The sequence below is a fragment of the Struthio camelus genome, chromosome 8 (assembly GCF_040807025.1).
Source record: "Struthio camelus isolate bStrCam1 chromosome 8, bStrCam1.hap1, whole genome shotgun sequence".
Taxonomy (NCBI): Eukaryota; Metazoa; Chordata; class Aves; order Struthioniformes; family Struthionidae; genus Struthio; species Struthio camelus.
This window is the reverse complement of record NC_090949.1, coordinates 30553262-30574254: the sequence shown is the minus strand read 5'-3', so window position 1 is coordinate 30574254 and position 20993 is coordinate 30553262. Positions and strand designations below refer to the sequence as shown.

General features: G+C 37.9%; 1 protein-coding gene across 5 annotated transcripts in view; it reads right to left on the bottom strand.

Annotated features, from left to right (window-relative positions):
* ELAVL4 (ELAV like RNA binding protein 4) overlaps positions 1-20993 on the bottom strand; it is a 65244-nt gene that overhangs the window by 20291 nt on the left and 23960 nt on the right. The gene's annotated exons all lie outside the window — the stretch shown is intronic.

Here is a 20993-nt window from a genome sequence, read left to right as displayed (position 1 = left end):
TCTTCCTCATGTTCTTGTCTACCTAAGACACTTTGTATACCTTGATCATGGTGTATCTGAACACATCTAAACCGTAATATACTTAATCCTCCACGTTCTTAGGAAGAAGGAAACCATTCTCTAGGGAATTAATCTCATTTTTTGGAACAGAAAGGGAGATGCAGAGATCAGGGCTTGCACAACTCGAGTTCATGTGCCTACCTTTCCCATTAATTGCCCCCTGGCCTTCAGAGGTTGTAGCTAATATGAGGAGCTAACTCAAGGCCCTGGGACTTGCATCAGCCTGTTTGAACATGAGCTTAAAATGTCCTGATCCCTGTTTACCAGCATGACAAGCTTCTAAAATATATAAAATGATTTTTAATAATCTCTCTTAGGAACATTCCTACTGCTGTAAATACTACTGCAAGGAAGAAACCGTAGATAAAAAATTCATAGATTAATAGAAACTACAGGGAAGGGAAATAATGACAATACAATAAAAGAATGATAGAAAAATTTCACAGATCATTCACTCCTTTCCTTGGAGTTCTCTAGTAACATTATTGAAGTTTAGATATCACTATCTCTGATCTTCATTGCCAAATAGAAATGTAAACAAATATTTTCTCCAAGGTGGAGGATAAAGGGGTACCAAAATGAATAAAGTCGTTTGTATGCATGCCTGCAGAACTTGGCTTAAACAAAACAATTACAGTGTCATAAAGTTTTGCTTAGAATAATAAATACATGATATGATTTCCTCTCACTAGCATATGTTCTTATATATCATGATATATAGAAAATTTTTAATAGAATTTAAGGTTTGTTATTCATATGCTATTGGTTGTGTTTTCATATCAGGTACAGTAATTGTTATATTTCCTGCATTATATTCTCACTATCACTTCAAAAAGTTAGGATTGATCTACTCAGCATTCTGAACGTTGAATTTCTATTAATTCAAAAGAGCTGTAACATTCATGATAAAAAAACAAAACCCCACACCCTTTGCAGCCCACTGAAATGTTGGTGCAGTTGCTTCAGTTAGCAAATTGCTGTTGCTGCATTCTGCCATATGCTTCACTGTATATTAGTGATGCTGAAGGGAGAAATTTCCTTCAAATAAGAGCATGCCATTTCAGAAACACCTTTCTTTTTTGGTTTATTTTATATTTTTAAGTGTTCACCTATGAACAGCATCTTCCCAAAACACCACTGCCAAACGAAGGAAGAAGCTCCTCTCCCTTATCTCAAAAAATTGAAAAGAAAATAAACCCAGAAAAAAATCATTTTGTGAAAAGCTTTATGACTGCTGGCAGACATCGTAAAGTTTTAGTGTACTAAACATTTACAGCTAAGAAACAAACAAAAAAAAGATATATCCAGCTCAAAATACTATTTTCAAATTATACTCAAGAGCAATACACCTTATGGCAGACAAAAAGCAGACTACAGAAATGAAAGAATTAAAAATGGTTACTAGGACAGAAGGAAAAGAAAGTTGTTCCAGAACATGGTGAAGCAATATGAACTTTCATTTTTGTTTTTAATTAGGTACTTTTATTGCATGTACTCAAAAAGGGTAACATTTCTTAGGACGCAATCTGGCAACATGAAGCAAGCAGCTGGACCTCTCAGTGGGATGCCATACAGACACCGAAGTTCATTCCCATGCTACACTTCCCAGGAGCAGGACCGTAAATAGTAAATATTTTCTGCGACTTGGACTCCACTACTACATTGCATGCTGTGATTCAGTAGGGCAAGCACAAGATATTTCTACATGATCCTAAAACAACACCTTTTTATATCACTGTTACTGTGGCTCTTACAGAATTTTTTACTTAACCTGAGGAAAGTCAGTAGCAGACCTCCTGTGAGCTGGTAAAGAACAAGTCTAAAGTCAGCAATAGTATGGGTAAAAATGATCGTGACTTGACAGATTTGAAAACATTCACACAAAACAAATGTGTGTACTTCATACTTTAGAAAGCTCCATTTCACAGAGCTGAAAACCACCCAGATTAAAATGAACTGAGAGAAGGAATGTACAATAATAATAGATATACCCTGCTTAATAACATGTAACCGTACACCCCAAAAGCTACAAATACGAAGAAGGCCATGCCAGTTAAAAACCTGCATGTGCCCTTAGCTCCTCTGTAAGCCAATCTGCTTAAGCCAGTTCCACAGATAAATTACAAGAGATTAAAGGGGAAATAGATAGAAGCCAATATAAGCCAGAAGAGAAAAATCATAGGAAGTTAATGAGAGAAATGAAAACCAGAGAAATCTCTGGCTAGTAAAGGTCAGGATAACAAAGAATTTTTTTAGATTATGGAAGAGATATTTTAACATTCATGCTGATTCATTAATGGGTGGTAGCAACAGTAACAATGCAGAGAAAACAGATGTGTTACATATTCCTAAAGCAGCTAGATGCAGTACTAACTAGTAACTTAGGTGGATGCTGAACAGCAGCTCCTAAAACTGTACATGTTTAAGTCAGAAGATCCGGGTTACTTGCACAGAACAGCTTTCAAAACCACGAGCAAATGGCTCCCTTGCGATTTTGGATAATTCTTAAAACACTGAACAAATTCCAGGAGCCAGGAATGAAATACAATTTTGTACTGAAATTTGAAAAAGGAAGACTGGATGACCCAAGTAAGTACAAGTCCAACAGTCTAATGCTGAGCATGGCAAAATTATAGAATATTCAATACTGGACTCTAATAATAAAGAATTAGAGAAGAGTAATAAAATCAATGTCAGTCAAATTAGGTCTAAGGAAAATAGACTCTGTCAAACTAAACTGACATCCTTCTTGATGAGATTACAAGTTTCACTGATAAAATTTAAGAGTATCGATGTAATAGCATTGATATACTTAGCCTTCTATAAAGCACTTGACTTGCTACTGCTTATTAACAGACCAAAACAAAATTAACATGGTACACATTAAATGGATTAAGAATTGGCTGACAGATCTCAAACTGGAATTGCGAACGGGAAATCATCAAAAAGATGTTTTCCTACAAGCCTCTCTTAGGAAACAGATCTTGGCCCTACGCTGTTTACCTCTAAGCTGTTTAGCATTTTCCATCAATGAGTGGAAAAAACCCAAACTCTTCAGTCATGAAGACTGCAGACAGCACAGAGACTGGATAAGAGGAAACTGGCCAAGAGGACAGAGCAAGGATACAAAGCAATCTCAGCTCCTCAGTAAACTGCTTCACAAATCCAAGATTATGTCCCTACAAACCAAGAATCCTAGCATACTTTCCAAACGGGATCCTACACGGGAAACGAGAAATAGAGGGTGACAGATAATCAACCACATCTCGGCTTGCAGTGCAACCAAAAGGGTTAAAATGATCCTTCCTGGTATAAAACCTACACATGCCAAAAGGGGCAGAAAAATCATTGTTTCTGCTTTTGTCAGTATGCTTAGCTACTGAAACACCATGCCCAGTTCTGGTATACTTATTTCAGGGAAACAACTGGTGCCTTCAAGATGGCGAAGAGCTGAGCCACGAGAATGACTAAGGGATTGAAAAGCATGCCTACAGTTGAAAGGTGGTAAGGATCAAACTTTTTACCTGAACAGAAAAGGTTAAAAGGTACCACCACAGTACCGCATTAACGCTCAACAGAAGTTTGAATTTTTTCCAGCAGAATAAACGTAGAGTTACGAATCCACGTTCCATCACTTGGCAATTGAAACAAGATAAACTAGACTAGAAGTAAAGGAAATGATGGTTTTTTTGGGGAAAGGCATTTGTTCTGTTTTTTGATATTGAAGGTAACAAATTTCTTTAACAACCTACCAAGCACCATGTCAGCTCTTTTACCACTAGAAATTCTGAAACAAAGTTCAGATTTTTCCTGAAAGCTACGCTCCAGTTCAAGGAAGAATTAATCCAGGAAAGTTTTTGGTTAACTGTATTAACTGCACAACAGTCTCTTCTATTTTGAAACTCTATGAATAAGCTGTTCCTGCTAGTTGTTCTCCATACAGCTTCTAATGCAATCGTTCCCGCAAGGAAAATAAAAACAAATCTTGCCTCCTCAGACAAGCCTGAAGCCTTCCTATTGCTGGATACTCTTCTAAAAGTAACATGCAAAAAGAGTCAGACTTTCTTTTGACTTTCTCATCTGTGAGCAGATGAATACTAAGATAAAAAAGTTTTCTTTCTATATTTTTTCTTAAAATAAAAGAAATTACACTGGAAATCATGTTAAAAGACTACGGTTCCCACTATAAACACTTATTTACGAAAACAAGTACAGAACGGGACAGGAGCAATGCTAACTTCCTTAAATCACAGTTTTGTCGTCTCTTGCCCAAACGTAAAAACTAATTAAAGTTGCCTGTCTGACAGCCATTACACGGATGCCACTGAGCACTGATGCTTCTCTTTGCAACACAATATCTGCCTTTCAGAACTAGGCCAAGTCTGACAGCTCATCTCATATTAGCCATGCAGAAGCCGTCAGATTGTAACAGCCTTCAGTCACACTGGGTTTGGAACCAAAAGATAAAATAACGCTCACCGTGACTTCCCTGCGTCTCCCAGCTCAAACTTTTGCCCATTCCAAACCTTAGTGAACATCCAGGGAAGAATCTACCAGACTGAACTTCTTTCTCTATCAAAACGGTTGATCTCAACTTCCGCTATCCACTTGAGACTTTCTGAAGCAGAAATGCACACACTTTTGAAGCACACACACGTGCTCCTGAGCTTTCCCCAACAGCGATTCTCATGAATTGGGGATGTTCCTAATAAATACCATCTAAAGAATACCATCTAAAGAAATCTGCCAACAAAACAAGCAAGTAAAAAAAGACATGGGTGCTCAGCAAGAGTCATCGTTCTTTCCATCTTCTAAACAACAGTAACATAAGAGACTTAACTACATTTGGTTTAAGTCCCACTGCAGTTAATAGTCCTATTTCAGAACACAACCTTGCAAGCCTCCAAACCATTTCAAAAGTGTTTTAAAAAAATTCCTAGAAGGACAAAGAATGACTGCAACTCATATGAAAAGCTGTATCGAGTATGGGCTTTCGGAGAAGGTTACATAAACACCATTGAGAAGATGCATTCAAACTGTACAAAGAGGGTCAAGTGAATTGCCTACTTGATTTTTTTTTTTTTTTGGTTTCTATGACAGTTACAAGCAAATAAAGCTGTCTACCTTAAAAAGGAGGTAAAATCACGGAGAGAAAATTCAGATTAAAGGAAAATGAGACCTAGTCATAGATGGCTTAGTCCAGCTCAAATTCTTTTCCCCTCTGATGTGTTTTGTAACACTAACATCATTCTCATTCATTTTCCATCCCTTTATCAAGGGCAAGAACCTGCTCTCATTGTAGCAATATACACTGCAATCACAAGAGAAATAAAATGGGAAAGAAGTGGGTTTGGTACACAGTGCTCATACGACCGAAAAATTAAACTAAGCTTGTCAGTGTTACAACTCACTATAATCTGAGCACAAAGGTAACTTCTGTGCTTAGTGCGGCTCTTTATCACAGCATCCAACCAGTCTACAGTTTATTTAAAATAAATACAAATACTTTATATTTCTACAGACTAGAATTTAATCAAGAAATGTTGTGCATGAGCGGTGAGTGAGGAAACATCTTTTTCCTATCACAATACACCTGTCCCTTTCGTAAGAATTCGGGGGGAAAATACGTAGTCTTTCTCAAAGCAAAAATGAGAGATGGGTGAGCAGTAAAACAGTTCGGTTTTTGACTGAAATTAGGTAATTTTTGAATTGCCGACATGCCAATCCAAGTGCCCCTCTAGTGTCCAAAATGCACTTTGATTTTCCAGTGCACCTACAGCTAAAGAGCAACACTTAATCCCTGGTTAAAAACAAATACCAGCAAAATTCAAGTATTGGTAGAAGATCCTTTTTCTACAGATCCTACCAGAGAGGAATGCTAGGTTCCAGATTCAAACAGGGACACCTTTCAACAGAACTCACCTAAAACCCTGCTGGTAGTTTATGCACTTAACAAGTCAGCAAAATGAAACCTAAACGAATATTCCCCTGTGTGCACCAGAGCTGAAGTCAAGATCAAGCTCAAGCATCTGTAAAAGCGCATACACTGAACTAAAATCTGCCCAGAACGGACAAGATCTGTCAGCAAATTCTTCCCCAGAAGGCATAGATGCCCTGACCCCCCAGGAGCAAAGGTGGGACCCTCCTCATAAGAAATCTTGCAGGGAAATGATTCCTATCACTGCCTTAATCCTGGCAATGTCAGAGAGACCCTGATAAAAGCTTGTGTGTTCAGGAGATGGGCCTTTTTGGGGAGGTGGTGAGGAGTTTATGATGAACTCCCATGGGAGCTCTACACACTGTCTCAGGACCTAACACTTTCCCATCCAAGCGAAAGGGGCTTCTTTCCACCAGGCCTTCTCTAATAGGCACACTGATATAAGATGAAAATCCCTGAAAGGAAACCCTTGCAAACAGAGTACTACATCCCACATAAAACTCTCCCTGAGGGAGAGGATGAGAGGGAAAATGAACTAGACATACAGACAACTACTCACTTAAAATTAATATCTGAATGAAAAGTGCCTGGATACCATGACAACAAGCCTAGAGAATAAAGGGGGAAGAAAAAATCTTACCCAAAACGTGAAACAAATTCCTGTAAACGTACCTAAAGGAATCAAATCATTAGTACTAGTGAGATAACTGATCTCCAAGTCTCCTAGTCTTACAAGAGAGCTGCCAGGCCCAGAACATGGTGACCTCAAAAAACAAACCAGAAAACTCCACAGAAAACCCACCAATCCCAACTCTGAACTCCCCACAAAAAAAAAAAAAAAAAAAGCAAGGTCATTCAAAAAACACTTTCCCAGGTTAGAAAGCCTGTTTTCAACAGGCTATGCTAGAGAAGATTAAAGCAGCATCAGTTTTGTTCTTCTCTGTATTTTTGACAAATCCCTTAATGCAAGATAATGTAATTTAATGGCTTGATTTTCAGAGATGCTGAAACATGAGCAGTTCTCAGGGAAATTAAATACCAATTAACATTAGCTGCTACCCCTCAAAATTAGACATAGTAGTACTTTTTATTCTGAAGTAGCCCCACACATCAATCTAGAAAACAAACAGAACGGAGCACACTGACAGAGTCCACCACTGTCCAAGCACTACAGCACCTCTGAAAATCCCACTCCCACCGATTCTCCTTCCTCTTGAAATACATTCAGTCCAAGGAGTTTCATTACTTGGGGGCGGGGCGGAGGGGCTAAGCAATGACTACAACACCCTGAGCTTAAAGCATCCAACAGAAATAAAACATGCAGTTACTCCATTTTAAACTTCACCATGACAGTGGCTTTAAACACGTCTGCTCTTGCAAATCATGCCTTAGAGACTTTTAAAGGCTTCCAGCATTTGAAATGTTCTGTTTCTCATCTGAGATAAGACTTTTGTCTTACCTGCATACTATACAGGCTTTTAACAAAGCCAGGTGCGTAACTACTGTACTTTACCACTTGGACTAATCTGCACGCAAAGCTTAAGCCTCAGCTTGAGATAGATGCTGCTGACTTGGCTGGAGTCTTCTGCGGTTCCCATTACTGAAGCATAGAAGCATTTTATCTCTTGAATGCACCTTTCCTTACAAAACATCACTTTGAGGAAAGCACTTTTATTTGTATTTTGAAGAAAAACTGAAATGCATTGAGATTTCCAGGGTGAACTCAGACAGAGTAACATAATTATCAGAACAGGAAACTAAAATTGTATCTCCCCCACCTCAAGCTAGTAACTTTATTATTGGACCACAGCGCTTGTGAGAGTTGTGCTGGACTGGAGATATCTTGTCAACAGCACGCGCATTTCATGCTGCAGAATATATTATCCTCATTTTTCTTTTTTGTTGTTCTTGCTTCCTTTTCAAATTTCTTTAAATGTAAAACTGAATTTTAAGCATGGGTGCTTCATACTACTGCAAGCAACTGATTAACTGTGTTTTTTAGAAGCTATTGCTCCTGACATATATAAGACAACTAAGTTCAGTTTCTGAGCAAATATTTGGATTTTTTTTCCCTAGTTGACATCTCCTGCTTCACTTCTTTTCATCTTCTCCTCCCCCTCCCTTTAAGAAGCATACAGCCTCTGAATTAGCAGCTGTTCTGAGAAGAACAAGGCTGCACTCCTCCCCTCTTTGTCCCAGAACAGAACAGGAACTGTACTATAAAAATCCAGTGTTCTGGAGACAGGCATGAATGGAAGAGAAATAGCCATGACTTATCTACCCAGACCAGTAAATCCAAAGCAGAAGGGGAGAAAAAAATTAAACAAAGGAATATAGAGATTAGAAACATATAGGCTCAGTTAAAACAATATTCAGCAAGAAAAAGTGAAAACAAATACATCCAGGAAAAAATGGCAAACATGCCATCATATAAAAATGGGAAGCAGCAGTGTAGAAAAAAATTTACAACAGGAAATAAAGAAGTGAGTGCATTAGAGAGAAGACGCAATGTGCAGTAGGAAGCCTTTCACTGCTGCGTCACATCTAAAATAAGCTGCGTCACATCTAAAATAAGCTGCGTCACATCATGAAAAGGGAACGCAACATTGGTGGATCAGCAGTACATTAAAAAAATGAAAGCCGTGCTCTACTACAGTAATAAATACATGATCTGGACATGAGAAGAAAAGTCACAAACTGGAGGCAAATTTCAAGTAGCACTTATAACCAAAAATGACTTGATGCTTGAGAATGACTTATGAGGCCAGGTTAGAAGTGTCCAATATTAAAATAGTAAAATATGCCATCCCTTGGTTAAATGGTGAGTAAAAGGAGATGCAAGAGCCTATAGATATTTCAAACGTGTGAACACTATGACTGGAGTGGAAATATTGAAGTGGGCTACTTAAGAGTGTTACACATAAAAAGAAGAGTATAAAATTAAGAAAGGATAAAGAAATTATATGGTCCAAAACCCAGGAGAAAAAGCACTCAGCAGTGAGAACCAGTAGGTTATGGAAGAGATGCATGCTTCATTACAGCAGACTTGTCTTCCCCTCCTGCACCACATTCCCAAAGCTGATATTCTCAGATAATTTTAAATCAAAGTGAAAAGCAACTCAAAAACATAATATTGCATAATAGAGCAGAAACTAGAAAGCAGCAAGGAAAAAGCAAGCTTGACTCTCTCATTTTTCACTAGTCAGGCCTTAATCAAGCGGTCAGTAAGTTCAGAATACAGAGATCAAATAGTGTATTGTGCATAGAGTTTGGTCAAATGCACCACATCTTTGCACTAAAAAGTGACTTCAGGCATTCAGAGGCAAGGTTTCTGAAAAGTCCACTACTCTAAAAGACTAAGGCACTGTACGTGGGGGTAAAGGGCAGAGGAAAGGTAGAAGGACAGAACAGCAACAGAGCCCATACACTGATCTAGGTTCCAGCTTTCATGATGGAGCCGAGAACCGTACTGGCAGAGTGCAAAAGAAATCCTGCCTTAATAAACAAACAAGCAAGCAAATAAACAGAAAAAGTAACTTGGTTTATAGGAGAGGTATTTTTGTTAGAAGGCCAAGAACATGCTCTCTCATTCAGAGGAGCTATGTAAGCAGAGGGATCAGTAAAGGAAAGGCACAGCTGAAAGACGAAAGCCTGATGAACCCTCAAACCTTGAGGTATCATATGTGGAAACAGTGACAGGGACACTTTCAGTCTAAAGGAAACAGCTAAGGCACATAAAGCTGGAAGAAAACAAGAATATGTTTTGCAAAACAAAAATATTACGTAGGACCTAACAATATACTGCAGGAGGAATATTTCAAACCTATCTGACTGCAAATTTAAGAAATCTTGGTAATTTTGTCATTAAATGATTTAATTCAGCAACATTTAGGGTCTTGTACCTAAACAGACGTTGTCAAACAAGAAAAGACAAAAAGCCACCACAACACTAAGAAATGTCACAGTAATTCTGAACAATGACTCAGAATACCTATTCTGTCTCACAAACAGCCTACTAATTAAACTCTTTGAGCTCTACTAACCAGTTTTTCCAATGCACAGAGGAAAGTCATTTATTATAGACCGGAATACAAAATTTAATATTAACAACACAACCTGTGTCTGCAGCATTTTTAATCTGATCAGCGAAAACATAAATAAAAGCTGCAACCTGATTCTAAGAAGGTTAATCTGTAATAGTTAGATTTATGTATATTACTTTACACAGCATCTGGAAAGATACTGAAAAAAGCAATGCCACTTTACTGTGTTCCAAAATGCACTACCTATAAAATGCTGCTATCCATATAGACTGTAGTGAGCCTATATAAAAAATTTGCTTCAATTTTAAAGCAGAAATATGTTCTCAACCTTCAAAAATTTTAAAATAAGAGCAGGAATTGTGAAGATGCTTCAAATGTTTGTAATACTCTTTTTAGGTAAAGAAAGGAAGGAAAAGGAAAACTGCCTAAAGCAGAAAACGCTGTCTTTGCTGGGTGCACATACTAACTAGTTCCATCACTTAAATTTATTGGTAATTTCCTTGAAGAGACAAGTAGTTCTCAGTAACTCCTTTTGTGTCTGAAATACAGGTTTAGATATGATATTCTCTGAAGAACATTAGACTGAATTTTCCTCCAGACTGAAAAACAAATTTGTTCCTTTCAAGCGTAGCACATTCCATCTGTATCAGCAATACCTTTTCCAATGGTGATATCCACATGCATGTCACCAGGTGTACCATGTCTCAATGAGCCATTCTTGCTAGCTGACCACCACAGAAACAGTGCAGATTCTATGATATGCAGCTTTAGTTAAAATACGTTCCTTTTCACAATATTAAACATGTAGGTGGGAAGCAAGGGGCAGGGAAATGCATGATTTTTTTCCTTCTTTTCTTTCCGGTTTGTCAAAGTACGTAAGCATATCTAACTTTGAGCAAGTACCACAATCCTACCAACAGGGGGAAAAAAAAAAGTCAAGATAATAAAGCAGCTTTTTCAACATACTACAAAGCATAATGGCAAAGCATGCATCGGTCAAGCATTACACAGTGAAACTCCCAAGCTGCTCAGGTGTGGGACTGTTTTTTTTTCTTTTTGATTAAAGATAAAGAAGCTTCCAGAGCAGGGGAAAAAAGTTAAAGAACAAGTAGAGAAATGGTAGAAAGATAAGCAGTGGTAAACAGAAATGACACAGATACAGTACGAAGGAGAACAGAGGAGTCTAAAAAAGGAATTGCTGGGGAATACTTCTTCCTTGTTACATGTCCTACCTTATCATGCCCTACCTACCATCCTCACAACAGGGAAAGTCAAAACACCCCCTACGTCTAACTGCCAGCATCCTAAGGAAGAGGAGGGTGGCCTCATTTTGAGGGTCCTAGAATCCTGCAGCATATTGGTATTTAATTTATCATGCTTTAAAATACAGGTGAGGACAGACTTTTTCTGTACAGGGCAGCAGACACTTCAGACCTTCCATCCCGGAAACAGCAGCCAGTCTAATACAGCAACAATTAATCATACTGGGGATGCTGCCATTTGCTTGCTTGTAGGTGAGCATGATGTAGTTTTTTGTCCATCTGTTTTTGCAACAGTCCTTGAAAATCAGATAACTGAAAAAAAATTCTCGACTTTCGTGAATAAAAATAATGAAAAGAGTTCAGTTTTTTCCCTCTAGCTGATATTCCACTGATTAAACAGATGCTGTGAGAGCATAAGAACAGCAGTACTGGGTCAGACCATAGGTCTGTCTAGTCCTGTTTTCAGCAGTGCCTGCAAGTCAGTACCTTGTGCTGAAATTCCTAGTGAAGACAACTGAGAGGTAGGGAAACTTGTGAAACCAGTGATGGATCTTGGTCAAGGAGAACAGAGAATGGCAGTTATGTTCAACAGACCTAACCAGTGAGTGAGCTATGGCAGAGGAGGTGAGCAGAGTCAAAGAGAAAGACCCAATGACATGATGCTTGCTTTCTCTCTGTGTTTCTTTTAGAATTAAAATCTCACAGGTAAGGGAAGGACTCCAAGATTTTGGCATCTATGATCACAGAAACAGGAAACGTGCAATCTGGGCAAAACCTGAAACAAAGTTCAATGGAGTCTAAAAGCCTGTGTTTTCTAGCCAAGGATTAGGCACAGATGCAGAAAGTTCTAAATTAGATCCAGGCTGTACCACAGAAGGTTAAGAAGTCAGGTACTGAAGTACCTTATCAATGCCGATTCCAGGAAAGAAGTAGAGGACCTGAATTAGGATGTTACTGCAACCCAAAGGTGTATACTTGTCTGTTGGCAAAGACCAAGCATCCAAACAGCCGACGGATTACTGAGAAAATTAGTAGTGTTGACTATAGAATCGCCAATGAACTGCATACAAGTGGATGTAAAGGTTGGTGGACACCCAGTTCAGCTAGCAAAATAAATGTCCTTCAAGAAGAAGGACAGCATAGGTGGTGACAGTTGTAAAGGATGTACAGGTGTAAAAAAATGGTGGTAAATCCCCCACTCTACATATTTTTGCACACAGTGACATAACATGACTAGAAATGAACCCCTCTTAACCCTGAGTCAAATGACATCTTAAGTTTCAAAGCATTGGACTTGAACCTCTGAAGTTTTCTGGAAGCAAAGGAGGAGAAAGATTTAAGGCCTGGAAAGACCTCCATGTAGGAGATAAACCAAAAGGAACTCTGCCCTCTCTAGAGGGTCTCTCACTTGAGATGGGGATAGAAAATAGGTTGGCTTGATCATGTGAATGGGTTCTTGCTCAAGTCAGACAAAGTTAGAATAACCCCAAAGACATATTTGGGAGATGGGGTCTGAGTGAACTGAGTCTGAAGAATTTTTTTTTTTTTCCCCCCATTAGTATAAGGGCTGCCTATAAACTGGGCTAGTGGAATATGTGGAGAGGAAAAAGATGGAGTGCTGAGGATGCACACTCCCAAGGAGTACAGATTTCATTACTGACCTGAAAGTTTCAGGTCGACTGTTTCCAGAGGTCAAGGTGAAGGACATCTTGCAGTGGGTTCTGGCTGTGGGGAAAAGCCCCTGCACTCTAAGAAGCTGGGTGAAGATGGATCAGCGGTGGAACAAAGAAGCGGCAAGACCTTCCTAGCTCACCAAGTCTGAGATACAGCTATTGCAGACAGGTCAAATAATCCTGTTCAAAAACTTATTAAAATCCATCTTAAAGCTAACAGTGTTGGTAGAAAGCATAGTCTTGGGAGAAGAGAGAGCAGGAGCAAGGCCAATTTCAAACCATTAAGACTGGTTTTGTACAGTTTGTACAGTTTTGTAACAGACTGGTTATTTTTGTTCTTGGACAAGTTGTCCACAAAGAGCACTGGATAGACGGCAGGGATGATAGCTGCAGCATGGCTGTGCTGCTCTTTGGTACAGCTGAAGGGTGGAAGGTCTCAAGTCAAACAAGTTCTCTCGTGCTTAGCAAGAAACAGATGAAGGCTGGGGAAGGCATTCTTGGAGCCCTGAAAGATGAGATCTCTCTTGGTGTGCTGTCTACTGCTGCCTCAAAAGGCCCTGCCTCAGCTGGAAGCTAGTGCACCACTGCTGCCAAATCTCCCAATGCTTTTCTCGAACTCTCTCTTGTTCCTTTTCTCCCCTTTGTCCTTGTCCTCCTTGGGCTAAAAGGAAAGAAAAGAAAAAGGGTTAGGGACAAAAGAAGCTGAGCACAAGTGCTGAAGCACAAAGCCTGTGCTTTTAGAAGAAAGGGGCAACGGGCAGACAGCAGGGGAGAAAAAAAAAAAAAAGGCACACAGCATAGTGGAGAGGTAAGGATGGACTGCCATCAAATACAGGGCTCTACCAACAGAGCCATTTTGCCTAGTTGTTTCCTGGTAGATGGAATATCTTCACGAAGGCAATGTGAAGTGAGGAAAGAAAGTCACAGACTATAAGGTCAGCATATGCACTGAAAAGCATCAAAAATAATCTTATGCCTGGAAGGCAGAATTACAGAGGTGTAGGTGTGCTTGTGCTGTTAAGGAAAACTACACTGCTAATCCTTCCTCATTAGAGTTGATGGGAAGGTGATGTTGTTTACTCAAAACAGGCAGTTAAACACGAAGAATAAACTATATATGCATTATAGGCACTTAAAACACTTCAGAACAATCTCAGGATTGAGACTGCTGAAGTTAATTAGAAAGACTTTTTACAGCACAAGGGTCATGCCTTCTCGCTTTCTGCCTATTTGCCCCAATGCTCATTTCAATGGCTTTTTTCCAATAATCAAGAAATCGAAATTCTTTTGTTCGCCTGTGCAGAATATGCACCAGATGACTGCAGAGAAGCAATAAAGAAAATGACGGATGCAAATTTGACCATTTTCCTCAGCATTCAGAAGATAAATCAAATCATACCAAATACATTTTAGAATTCCAACAGTCAGATACTCATTATTATTTCTACTTTCCCTCTCCCACAGAGCTAATGAATTTAGTTCAGATACTTAATGTAAATATTAATTTAGATAATCAATATTGGGGGATTTTCTTGAATCTGCAGCTCTGAGAACGGGATATGCAACACTGAAATTAGGTTCATCTCTGCTAAAGAACAGAATACGTTTAAGGAAATAAGAAGCTATAAAAATATAATAACTAGGCCACCAAATTAAGATCAACATATCAAAGGTCTTTAATGACATTCAGAACTATGTATTTAGTCTTTTAAAAAAATAATTCTAGATTTTAAGCTTAACAGACCCTGAAACATATCCATTTTTAATGTCATATAATGTTTTATTCTCTGCATGCTATTGAAGGTACCACAGCATTATTTCCAGACAAAAGGATAATAACAAAAAATTAAAGCATGCTCTGCATTTCATCTGATTTACAGAAATAATTTTCCTTTCTCAAACCTAAAATACAGTATTTTAGACTTCTGCACTTCTTGAGCTTCTTCTACATACTTGATCCTGTTTCTTCACTGCATTTTGACCACTAGAACAAACAGAGAAACAACCCCCAACCTCTCCTAAACATCTCCATGCACATCTCCTACAAGTCAGCTCATGAAAAAATTGAGATAATTCACTTCATTTGGGATTATTTTCCAGATAAATGGTCTTCAGCAGACTACTCAATCCTTGTTGAAATAGGCAAAAAATACATGCAGCTGACTAAGTCTTGTGTCTTTAAGGAAAGCCCTAGCACAAAAATTAAACATTACTTCTTAAGGGAGTCACTATAAGCAAGTTCCAGAATGATATTCACTTTATAAATGGTGAACACAACAGTATATACATTTATTCTATTTTGAAGGATTCTGGTGCAAAGCAGACTAGTCTAATAAGATCAGTATCAAAAAAGTGACCAGTTACTACTGCTTCCCAAAGAATTTATATATGTACACACACGTACATATAAAAAACATGTTCTAAGTCAACAATCGAATAAACTACTTCTACAAGGTATTTTTCTCCTAAACCCTGTTATTAGGTGGGCTTATGCCATGAGGCATGAGTGTTTACATACTTTCTAAACAGTTTACAAATCTTATCTAACATAATCCCTACAGTCTATAATCCTGTTTAATGTACTTTACTTGGGCAAAACCGCTGGAACCACTAATATCTCAAAAGTCACAATCAGTGAATAGGACATCAAATCGTAAAAGTAGTTTATGTCCAGATTAGCGTTTCAATCACTTAGGATCAGGTAATTTAATGCTGGGATTCACAGTGAGCTATATTTATCTGCATATAGGCCACATATCTTTCTCTTGCAGTAGGAAACACGGCATATCCTTTTAAAGAATTTCTAGAGAAAATGTATATAAAGTGCTGATAGCCTTTGTATGTGAAATATTCAGTGAATTCACATTCAATCTGCAGTTTCTAAACATAAATAACTGATCTATTTCCTTTCAATGAAAATAAATATTTTCCCCCATTACAAAGAAGTGCAATTTTACTAATACCTCAGCAATTTCTAGCCTGGGTCTTTCAAATGCAGACTTAACCATGCAACTGTTTCCTATTGTCATGAGCTATATTACCAAAAGGCCTCTTTCCTATAGTTAAATTTAACCATTAATCCTGGTTTTGCTTTGCATCTTTACAGTGTGATTTTGGTTTTGGCTTTTGAGCTTTCAGATTCTCCTCTTGATTCCAAGATGAGCACTGCACCCAACTGTCCATCTACTCTACCGGGTAGCAAAACCTCTCAGGTAAAAGACTTAAAGCTTTGCTGTTGCCTGCAGCAGACAGTGGGGCAACGTGAGAAGATGCTGGTTTACTAGAAAAAGCTTTAACCGTGTTTTCTTGCTACCATGCACTTGCTATGAGATTCAAGCTGCTTTCCTCCTGGAGAAACGTGATTGTAAGGCAATATCATTATACCTGGCTTCCTTCCTTCCGCAGGTTCACTGTCACAGTTCAGAACGCCGATAACCGGCTTCTGATCCTGAGGATACAGACCTGCTCCAGCTGTGGCTTTCAGAAACAGTTATTGATTCTACATGCTGACATCCAGACTCCTTACATGCACTCCAAGTTTTAGGGAGCTTCAAGTATCCAATCTCTGTACTGAACATCTCATCACCAGTTCAGCACCAAAAATAATGTGTAAAAAAAAAAAAAAAACACAACACACCAAAACCCAAACAACCTCCCCCTACACAACCCACCATTCATTATCAGTTCTTGATTAAATAAAATATTGGTCATTGTTTTTTTTTTTTTTTTTTTACAGCAGTACCAATTTGGTATTTCAGCCACTAGTTATACAGGGAGCTAGAGAGAAATATTTTTTACACAGAGGATGATACTACCTTACTCTCGCACGGACATACTTCTGGTCCAGAACCAACTCACACCTGGCTTGCTGGGAGCATGGGCAGAGCTTCCCCCACTGCCAGTTAGGAATTTAATGGTGTTTATGGGAAAAGTGAGCGTGTAGAAAGCTGATCGCATCAAAGATTTTTTTTCTGCACGCTCTCATAATGCTGCACTATCTCCGATTCTGCCATTTTGTTAGCTTTTGTTTCTTGGATCAAATGGTTGAAGATATAAAGAGGGAGGACTTGATAATCCATAACTTCTAGGCAGGACTACTTGTAATATGGGCAACACTTTTTTTCTCCCCTAACATGTGACAACACACAGATGCTTATGCTTCAAGTCAGTGGTTCAGCCATACTCCTTTTCATTGGAATCATTTATGTTTATATCACACTTATAATGTCATCTTTAGCTCTTAACTGCAATCTTAATTTAAGTCTGCATTGGTCCTATTATAATTATCTGAAACGATAGATTACAGATGTACACTAATCTTAAAGGAATTGTAAATTCAAAAGGAACAATTTAAAATAGGGTTGCTTTATGGGCAGAGGGACAGTGAAGCTCCTGATTATGCGTGTAAAGAAATTGGCTTGCATCACGCAGCAGGAATATGCAAACGCTGTCATATGTTAAGTGATGCACAGAAATCCTGTATCAATAAATATTCTACTTCACAGTGTGCCTGGATCATTGTAAGATATGAAAAATTATCTGAGATCCAGAGATCTGAGAAACAGAAACTGATCATTTGAAGATGGAGAGATGAACTCCTCTTTAAATATAAAGATATAACTCTTAAGAGCTCAGCTCAGGCCATCAAGTCAGCTAAAAAAAAAACTAAAAAACAAAACACCCCCATTCCGACCCCCACCCCCAAATTAAGTCAACAAGGACAACTCACTTGGCCAGCAGCAATTACAATGTCTCTCACAGACACTATGCTGACTGGACCTTTTGTTTTCAGAGCACGGGACAAAACAAATTCAGTGTTTCTTCTCTTAACATTCTCTGATGAATTCAAGTCCTTCCCTTCCCCTGGTTAAGTCAATAAGAGATTTATCACTAGCATTTTTTGGACAGAATAAATAATAGCTTGCATCTGCAATGCCACGCAGTTTAACCTCACTTGTAAGCATCAGGCCTCACATCCATCTAAAGCTGTAGTCTTCCTCCATAAAGTCATCTCCTGTCATCTTACACTCTAAAATGTTTATGCCATTTAGCTTTTCTTTTTTTTTTTTTTTTTAAACTCAGGTTCCTTCTTCTCGTTTTTTGAGAGCAGCTGATTAAACCTGAGCAACTGGGTTGTTGGACGAAATATGCTGTAGCTATGAAATGGTACAGCAGGGACCAGTTTCACTGTTAATTTAAAATGCTAGAATTAATTAGGTAGTGTAAATGAAGAATTTAATAAGCACACTTTACAACCACAAGTTCTGCTTTTATTAAACACCCCTGCCAAATGAAGGCAAGTATTTTCAGTCGCTCTGTTTTGCCTTGTCTCATTCCCTTAAAATCTCTGCAGTGAAAAATAACATTTTTTCTATCGCAACCCCTCCCCCATAATTAAAATGTATGCTCGAGGTTTATCTTCTCTTTCAAGTCATTAGCATCTCTTAAAAATGCTACTGTATATCCTGCCTGTTCTGAGAAGCTACCAAACAAAATCGAAGTTTACAATTTTGGTTTTGAAAACCAAATTAAAGGCTGTCTTAGAAGCTGTCATTCCTATTCAACTCTGTACGGTGTACTACCAAATTAGCATTTTTTTTTTGTTTAAAGTAAAGGAATATGCTTGTTTAAGCATGTGTCTTTCCAAAGCAAGGGGTAACATCACAAATCAATTTCAAAAAAAAAAAAAAAAGGTCCTATTGCTGTTCTAAGAGACCTACCAAAACACTGAGTAGATGACTATTGTTGGTATGATAAAAAAAATCTAGATTGTAAATTCTCTCATGGGGATTTTTCATGTTTAACAGACTTTGTTTAGCTTTGAACTCCTTGGAAGAAGTATTGTCGGAACCTAAACGTTATTCCATAAAAATCTGTGCACTTCCTAACAGGACAGGGGAAACAGTCTTTTACATGAATCAATTAAATCCTAACTAGCCTCAGAAATGCATTTGAGATCTTTTAAATATGGTTTAGCCAGGCTAACTATTTTATATGCTCGTGTGGTGTATGAACTTTTTTTTTTTTTTTTTTTGAAAGCAACTTATTTTTACAGATAACTTTTTAATTTGGGTCTCCTTGTTTTACCTAATGTTTTATCTTACCAGGAAAAAGGAGAAGCCAGCTTATTGTCTATGAAGACCCATATTTTTAAGGGAAAATGCTGCGGGGTTTGTTTAAATGCATAGTACAGTGTATACTCAGCTGAGATTTATTAAAATTGCACAAGAGTTTTGAACTAAAACAATGAGAAATCCAAAAGCAGACAGAAAACAAACCAAATTGTTTCAGACATCCCCACCATTTCAGCAAGAGTATCTTAAGAAATTACTATTTATTCTGCAATACAGTTTCACTGTAAAAAAAATTCACATTGTAACTTAATGATAAAAAAGTAAAAACCAAAATACAAACAAATAAAAACAGCGTAAAACCACACACACAATATGATCCGGAAAGATGATTAGATATGACCTTGGTACATTTCTGTTTGATAAGAATGGGCTAAGAACATTTAAAAAGTATTAACTGGTTCTGACTGAGGACTGTATTTAACTAACGTAACTCTGAATTCAATGTGAAGCATGAAAACGTAGCCTAAAAGTTAACAGTGATGCAGAATACCTGAATAGCACTCCTGAAGCCTTAGCAGATTAAATTGTTTTCAAAAATGGTACAGAGACTTTGGATGGCAATTCAATTTTGTTAAGAATTTGCTGCTTATGTACTTGTGCCTCTTTAAAAAACAACATGCAGACTCCTAAGTCATTTGGGGCTGATGTTCTCACAGTGTCTGTGTAATTTTTTTAAAGAATGGTTGCTACGAAGAATTTTACTGATTATAAAGACTTATGCACTCTATACCAAAAAAAAAAAAAAAGCAGCAAAGGCAGAAAACTACCCAAGAACATGTCAAAGATCATATAGCCAATTTCTCGCCTCCTCAAATAGAGGGACAAAAGCCTTGAGATATGAACAGCATTCTCTTTGTTTCGTTCTAAGAGATGAAGTAATGGTTCTCCCTCCAAAGGCTGCCAACTTTCTATAAAAAGAACACACACAACATCTAAAATCTTGAGATTATATTTCAAGGAAATCACCATAAACTTTAGGTGTATAGGAAGCCAAAAAAACCCCATCTCTGAAACACAGAACCTGTCAAGATCGAAATTCAAGCTAGACACTCTAGAATCTTGCAGAGCTTGATTTAAAAGCTATCTTAGCTATTCAGTTCTGTTTTAAATTACAGGTTACTTCAGTTATTTAATTTCTCAAGATTATTTTCAGACTGAAAAGAAAAACAGCAGTCTGGAGCTGACTGACTGGTAGGAGATATCAAGGGAGGTATGTCATACTGGGACATCGGCCCAGCTATGCTTACAAAAGCAGAGGACTTTAGTTCTTTGGATTGAGATTTTGGAGGTTGGAAGAGGGTATGAGTGATTTGTTTTTTTGTTATTTATTTTTACCTTTAAAAAAAAAAAAAAAGATAAATTAATAAAAATCCATTTTAAAATTTTTTATTTCGTACTTCTGAAGCTGTGTCCGAATCAGAATATATACTGAAACAGACACATCATAGTCAATGTGCAAAAGAAAATTCAGCTGAACTACACTTCTGAGGATTTGAACTGCCCTGGGACTACTGCCACTTTTTATGTGCCTCATGTTAAACTTGAACATTGCTGCATGCGAGACAGTAAATAAAAAAAAGAAATATTGCATGTTTCAAAGCACTAAATAGATCATCCTAATGCTGCCAATACAATGGCTGCCAGGCTGCTACAGAAGGAGGTATGAGGATTTATATTTCAAAATCCTCATATTTACATAGTATCTCTTTTCATACAATGCATGCCCAAGTTGCCAACAGTGCATCTGACAGAAAAGACAGCTCCTGTTTTGGAACCCTTTCCTTCCCAAGACTGTTGCACTGTGCTAAACATAACAACATTGGTGATGCACAAAACAGCAGAGAAATTTCAGCTGTTCCCCACCTACAGTGCGAGTAGACACA